The 7659-nt window shown below is 46.4% G+C and overlaps 1 protein-coding gene across 1 annotated transcript in view; it reads left to right on the top strand.

Annotated features, from left to right (window-relative positions):
• The window catches only part of FAM189A1 (family with sequence similarity 189, member A1), a gene marked incomplete at its 5' end in the record, with an annotated part of 239915 nt that overhangs the window by 955 nt on the left and 231301 nt on the right, over positions 1-7659 (top strand).

Below are 7659 nucleotides of genomic sequence, written 5' to 3'. Positions count from 1 at the left end.
GGCCTTCGGATGAGGGTGGGCGGCGGGGCCGGCGGCTGGGCCCTGAGGCCCCTTGCGCCCAGGGGCTGAGGAACCGCCGGGGAGTGGTGGGGCTCTGGGCGACCCCGAGCGGGGTGGGAGCAGGGTGCGAGCCCGGTGCGGAGCCGCGGCTCCGGGCGGCTGGCCTCCGCGGCTGGAGTCTTCGGCGCAGGGCGCGTGCCGTCGGGTCGCGGGTCAGTCTTGGCGGCGGGAACCGGCCGAACCCGCCTTGGCAGCCCACCCTCTCCGTGTACCGTAAGTGGCGCGTCCCGCGCGTGGTGGGGATTGATCCGCGAGCGCAGTGGACAGTGCGACTGGGCAGGCGGCCCGCGGGCCGCGTGGGGCGGGAGGCGTGTTTAGTGAGCTTCCTCGCCGGGAGGTGACAGATTTTCAGGCTGTTGACCCCAAATTAGAGAGGCCAGTGACTGACAAACCGCCGTAGAAGCAAAGCCACCAGGAAATCCCATTCAAGGACGTGGTTGTCTCCAAGAAATAAGGGGGAGGGGGTAGGGGGGGAGGGAGGCATTTTTTTTTTTATTTAAGTTGTTTTTTCCCTATATTAATAAAGAGTGAGTATATGGAAACAGGAAAGATCTATGCTGAGCAAATATTCTTTATAAAGAGAAGCCCTTGTTCTGAGAACTCTTGACGTCTGTACCTGCATTTGGTTTGCGGTGCCGGAGTATGTTTTGTAGGTTTAAACAGTAAATTCGGTGTGTTTTAACTCCATCTCCAAAAATCCAAACCAAGCCTTTGGAACGAACGTTTGCTATTTGTCCTTGACTTCTGAAATTTAAAAATTCTGTCGATCTCCGCTTTTGTTGTTCTTTTGTAATGGCCTTTGTTCTCCAAGTCTGCTGCAGGCCTTGTAAGATAAGATCTAAGCAGAACCGACTCAGTGACAGCCTGATGGATCCAAGTGTTATGGTTCATCCTAACGGGCGTGTGAATTTCCAGAGCTTATTTCAGACCAGGAGTGAGTCTTGGAGAGCTGATTAGAACAACAGAGCATGAGTTTCAGGCTCCCAGTGCTCAAAGTAGAGATGGGATTGGAAGCAAGACCCAGGAGTCATGATTCAAATGGGGGCCCCTAAATACAGCCTTCAAACACATCTGTGGCTCAGTGTTCAGCATGATTTAATGTGCATTGTTTTCATGTGGTCTGAGTTTGTGTCTGCTGTGGCCCACAGGTGGCAGCTTGGTAAACGAACTGCCCTTGGCTTCTCCATGGGCCAGGTCTTCTAGCCTTGTGGCTTTGGTTCTTCCAAAGGGCATAGAGAGAGAGCTGTCTCTTAATAATGAACTTGGAAGGGGAAACAGCCATCAGACATGGTAGAAAAGCTGTTTGTGTGAAAAATGTACATTCAGTGTATTTTAGTCTTAAGCATTAAATAAATATGTAAAGCATTAATTCAGCTTGCATTCCCAGGGTTATTCCTTTCCACAACTATAACTTTGTAGTTCAACATCCTGCAATTCAGAGTATTCCCCACGTGTCTTGTGTGTGCAGACCTGCCTGTAGGCTCTGGGGAGAACAGTGAGCAACATCCTCTGCTTTTATTTTAGAGGTGGTAGATTGTGCCCCAGGTCCACCTCCCACTCTCCCCACCTCCTTACACCTCCTGTCTCATGGGCTTTTTTCAAACTGAATCTGCCACAAGCACCTTTAACTTTTTATTGACCTGAAGATTTTTGCAGAAACTAGTGCCTTTGGCCAGTGATTTGTTATGTGAGTATTGAAACACTCCAGTCAATAATATTTGAATAACAAAATACATATTAATGTGTCTCTGGTCAATAATGCATTAAAGTTTTTTCCAAACAGTCTATACCCCTTTGCACAGACAGTGAATGGTTCCAGCAATGCTGGGACAGGTCAGCATGTTGTCGCAGCTGTGGGCAGTAACACTGGCCACTTGCCTGCCCGCCCACTGTGGAAACTACCTTGCAAGGACATTTTTGTCTTAAGATGGTGACCAGGATGACTGACTTTTCACAAAAATCTGCTCTGCATGACATGTGGCTGCCTTTCCTGAAAATGGGTTCTTAAACACTTTCTAGGTCTCTAGGCCTTCTCTGTGGTGTGTCCCTGGTGAAGAACCAATGTAAAAATAACCCCTCTATTTAAGGAAAAACAACAACCAAGAAAACAGCTTAGGTTTATTGAGCATGTACGGTGTGCCAGCTTTTACACTAAGTGTTTTCCCTGCTGTGATAGCACATTTCATCCAAGTGCAGTTCCCTGCACTTGGACTGGACCTCTGACTGGCCTTAGCTAGTGGGGTGCTGCAGAACTGAGGCTGTGTCAGGGCTAGACCTACACCCTGAGAAGTCTTGGCAGCTTGTGCAGAGTGCACTGAGGGGGAGCTGGATTAAGGAACTTGCTGTATCAGTTGGGGCTCTCCAGAGAAACAGAGCCAATATACACACACATCAGCAAGCTGGAGACCCTGGCATGTTGCTGGTGTCATTCAGTCCAAGTCTAGAAGCCCAGAAACTGGAGGGCTAGTGATGTGGTCCCCATTCTGGCCCCAAAGGCTGAGGACCAGTGGTGCTGATGTCCAAGGCAGGAGAAGGTGGGTGTCCCAGCTCAGAGACCATGAATTTGCCCTAGTTCTGTCTCTGTTGTCTTGTACAGGCCCTTGCTGGGTTAAATGAGGCCCATCTACATGGATAAAGGTGACCTTCTTTACTCAGTGTCCTGATGCAATGCTAATCTCTTATAGAGACATCCCCCTTGTTGTGACATACCTCAAAAGAATGTTGTCATGTCTGTCTGGGCATCCCTCAGTCAAGTGGGCACATAAAATGAAATTTCATGTCTACCCAAGGTCACACTTGGCCAGTGTCAGATTTGCACTTAGTTGCTCTGACTTGAGGCCACAGCTCTAGCCATAAGACTTTAATTGTCCACCCCCAACCCCAAGCTGGGGACAGGGGAGCCTGGTGGGCTGCTGTCTATGGGGTCGCACAGAGTCAGACACGACTGAAGTGACTTAGCAGCAGCAGCAACCCCAAGCAGTGGCTGAAGGGGCTTCACTTGAGTTGGCTGTGAAGGGTCAAAGGTAAAGCCTCTGTAGGGAAGAAACACCTGTATCTTAGGAAAAGCACAAAATATGTGTGGAAAGGTGATGATGCAAGAGAACTTTGGAGAAGCACAAAATGACAGGAAGAGCCCTGGGGGGTCCTTGGCAAGGCTGGAAACAGGGGAGAGGGCAGCAGGCCTGGTTGGGGCAGCCGTGCTGTTTCGGAGACCTGCCTTCAAGTGGCTGTCATGTCCCAGGTCCCCTCCATTTGGGTGACTTGGCTTCCCCAGGGATAAATGCTTGGCCCCTTTTGAGAGATGATGATCTACAGGAACAGTTTAGAAGACTACAAAGGCTGTGTGTATGTGTGTTTAATGATCAACGAATTAATCATATATTTAAAAATTTTGCAGCATTTGGGCTCCTAGTTCCCCAACCGGGGATTGAACCTGTGCCCCTTGCAGTGGAAGCACTGTGTCTCAACCCCTGGACCACCCAGGGAAGTCCACAATGAATTCAGTCTTATTTTAAGTGAACTTTATATCAGAGAACAGACTAAACAGTTTTGTATATGTAATTTAAATATTAAAAAATGGAAGTAAAGGGGAAGGGAAGGAAGTCTCCAGCACTTCTGCTGGCTCTCATGGAGTATTACAGTTAACCTTTGACAGAACAGCCTCATTATTTTTCTTTGACATTTTATTTACTCCCAAGACATCAGAGACAACCGAGTACCCTGTGAATTATCCACATGGCCAGTCACATGTGTTGGTAAAGACATAACCGTTAGGAGCTGACTGTTGATGCACAGATGTGTATATATTTTCTTTTTCCTTTAAAAGCAACAGCATACTGCAAAGCAACTGGTGTTTGTTGCAGTAACTGAAAACAAAGAAGGGTGTAAAGAAAATGACGACAGTGCTTTCTTCTGTCCCAGCTCTGTACCCACAGGTGACCTGCATTAGCAGTGTTTCATGTGACCTTTCTACACTTTGCTTTACAATCACAAAAATATTAGGATTTATATGTAATGTGTGGGACGTTTCTTTTCTTGTAACATTTTTTAATGAAAAGATTATGTCACACACCACTTACTCTGACTCTTTTATTTTGTGTGTAATAAATACGCCCAGCCATACTGATTATTCTTACTATTTCTGTCATTGTTAATGACTACGTAAGAATCCATAGGATGCATTTTATAATTTATTCAGTTCTCCTTCGGGGAGTAGCCTGGTTGTGTCAGTTCTGTGTCTCCACAAACCATGCTGCTTGTGTAGCCTTAGAGGCCAGTGCTGGTTTTCTGAGCATACATTCCCCAAAGTGGAATGGCTAGTTGGAGGGGGTTCCAATTTGGTATTTCATTAGATATTGCCAGAGTCATTCTATGAAGGATTGTAGTCATCCCTGACCACAGAAACATTGCATAAGACTGCCCCTTTGCCATCATCTTCCCAGCCCGGGCTATTAGCATTCCTTAACATTTTATTCATCTGACGGAAAAAAAGATTTTTCATTGTTTTCATTTGATCTGACTTTCCATGGTTACTTCTCTGATACGGTACAAGTATTGGGTTGACCAAAACCTTCATTCAGATTTTTCCATAAGATCATATGGAAAAACCCAAATGGACTTTTTGGCCAATCCAATATTTTCTTGCAGTTTTTCATTTCTCATGTGGCTTAATTTTTGATGTCTTTTGCTGTATATAAAATTTTAAAACGTTTCATATAGTCAAATCTATTAGCTTTCTTTTCCTCAGTGTCTTGGCTCTTTTCTTAGTAAAGAGGGTTGTCATTACATAGGTCACACAAACATTCCTTCACATTTCCTTCTTATGTTTTCATCTTACTTTTTACATTTAATTTTGAAATCGTCCAGAATTTATTTTGTGTATAGAGAAGGAAATGGTAACCCATTCTGAATGAACTTTTTGGTCAACCCAATACTTGAAACTTATCAGAGAAGTAACCATGGAAAGTCAGATCAAATGAAGACAATGAAATATTTTTTCTTCCATCAGATGAATAAAATGTGAAGGAATGCTAATAGCCTGGGCTGGGAAGATGATGGCAAAGGGGCAGTCTTAGTGCAATGTTTCCAGTATTCTTGCCTGGAAAATCCCATAGAAAGAGGAGCCTGACATGCTGCAGTCCATGGGGTCGCAAAGAGTTGGACACGACTGAATGACTAAACAACAACGGTGTGAAAAAAAGACCTAACTTTATTTCCTTGCAGACCAGGTAAGTTCCTCTGTACCTGTGCTTCTGTTTGGGATTCTATTCAGTTTTACTCTATTTTACTTATTTTTTTCATTGAGATATAATTAACATACAATATTATGCTAGTCTCAAGCATACAGCGTAATGATCCAGTGCTTCTATGTGTTGCAAAAGGATCTCCACAATAAGAGTATTTAACATTTGTTACCATATATAGTTAACAAAGGAGCTTCCCAGGTGGCATTAGTGATAAAGAACCCGCCTGCAATGCAGGATACCAGAGTTTCATCCCTGGGTCAGGAAGATCCCCTAGAGGAGGACATGGTGACCCACTCCAGTATTCTTGCCTGAGAAATCCCATGGACAGAGGATCCTGGTAGGCTACAGTCCATGAGGTTGCATAGAGTCAGACATGACTCAGCAACTGAGCATGCACACATGCACACGCACCACAGTATTTTGGTTAAGGCAACATACTGGTAAATTTCACTATCTGGTCAGGCATCTCCCTCCATACTGTTTTCTTTCTCAAAAGTGCCTTGGTTCTTCTGTAATAACTTTAAAATGTCTGTGTCTAGTTTCCAGCAATACCTATTTAAGGTTTGGATTGCAGTTGCGTTACATTGATGGAACAATTTTGGCAGTATTGACAGTTTTATCGTATGGAAGCTTCCAGTTCAGGAACACAGTTGCATTTTCATTTCTTTGTCCTTTGTCTTACACCTTTCAGAACATCTCTTATGGGAGCAGATTTTCAGTCTCCCCTAAACTTTTTTTGAAAACTAGTTCGTGAGAGTTTCCTGGTGGTCCAGTGGCTAAGACTCCATGCTGCCAATGCAGGGGTCACTGGTTTAATCTCTGGTTGGGGAACTAAGATCCCACATGTGGCACAGTGTGGCCTAAACAAAACAAAACAGAAAACTCAACCAGTTCACATGGTCATCCTAGAAAAACCTAAGTGAGGACACATCAATGAAAGAGATGTGCGATCCCTACAAGTCAGGACATAGATGTGGCCAGTCCACTGGGAGCCAGAGCTGCAGATGAACAGCTGAGGGTGGTGGGGAGTGAATGAAAGCATTGACAGGCTATGGGAACCCCGAATCACCGTGAGTTATTCACCCCGAAAAGTGGATGAACGCCGGAGAGGTGCTCTGGGTTTTCTGGTTGGGGGTGAGAACAGCCACCTTGCAGGGATGAACATGCAAACCTGGGACCATCTGAGAAACACACTGTGAGTTCTTCCTCCTACAAGGTCAGTGCCTCGCCCTGAGCAGAATGACCAGAAACAGAAACCAAACTGAGCAGGACAGGAACACCGACAGCAAGAAGGCATAGATTAGGATGGTGCAGGTCGGGGAACTCCCAGAAACTGCTCCAGCAGCAGTAGGAGATCCTGGGCAGAGAGAATGGCCTTGGAAACAGGGTCTGCAGGGTCTGGAGCTGGAGCAAAGGGCCAGGGTGGGGATGAGTGTCCCCAGATTCTGGATTGAATGCTGAGAAGCAAATAAGTGGATACGTAGAGATCTCATTCTTGAGTCTTTAAGATCGGTAGAGCCCAGCTGACGAAGATGTCCTATGTGTGTGCATCTGACTCTTTGCGACCCCACAGACTGTAACCTGCTAAACCCATCTGTTCATGGGATACTCCAGGCAATAACACTGGAGTGAATTGCTATTTCCTTCTCCAAGGGATTTTCTCAATTTAGGGATAGAGCCCGAGGCTCTTGGATTGCAGTTGGATTCTGTACTGCTTTGCCACTGGGGAAGCCCAAAGCTGTCCTAGCTCAACCCTTATTCTTTAGGAGCTTTCTTTTCCCAGATCGGGAAAATCTACCTCATACATGGGGAAAGAAAAATGGAATATGATCTCAGTTCAGTACAGTTCAATTCCGTCGCTCAGTTGTGTCCGACTCTGCTGCTGCTGCTGCTGCTACGTCGATTCGGTCGTGTTCGACTCTGTGCGACCCCATAGGCAGCAGCCCATCAGGCTCCCCCGTCCCTGGGATTCTCCAGGCAAGAACACTGGAGTGGGTTTCCATTTCCTTCTCCAATGCATGAAAGTGAAAAGTGAAAGGGAAGTCGCTCAGTCGTGTCCGACTCTTAGCGACCCCATGAACTGCAGCCTACCAGGCTCCTCCATCCATGGGACTCTCCAGGCAAGAGTACTGGAGTGGGGTGCCATTGCCTTCTCCGTGTGTCCGACTCTGCGACCCCATGAATCGCAGCACGTCAGGCCTCCCTGTCCATCACCAACTCCCGGAGTTCACTGAAACTCACGTCCATCGAGTCGGTGATGCCATCCAGCCATCTCATCCTCTGTCATCCCCTTTTCCTCCTGCCCCCAATCCCTCCCAGCATCAGAGTCTTTTCCAGTGAGTCAACTCTTCGC

Source organism: Bison bison, unplaced genomic scaffold (assembly GCF_000754665.1).
Source record: "Bison bison bison isolate TAMUID 2011002044 unplaced genomic scaffold, Bison_UMD1.0 scf7180017864181, whole genome shotgun sequence".
In the NCBI taxonomy this organism is placed as follows: Eukaryota; Metazoa; Chordata; class Mammalia; order Artiodactyla; family Bovidae; genus Bison; species Bison bison.
This window is presented reverse-complemented; position numbering and strand designations above follow the sequence as displayed.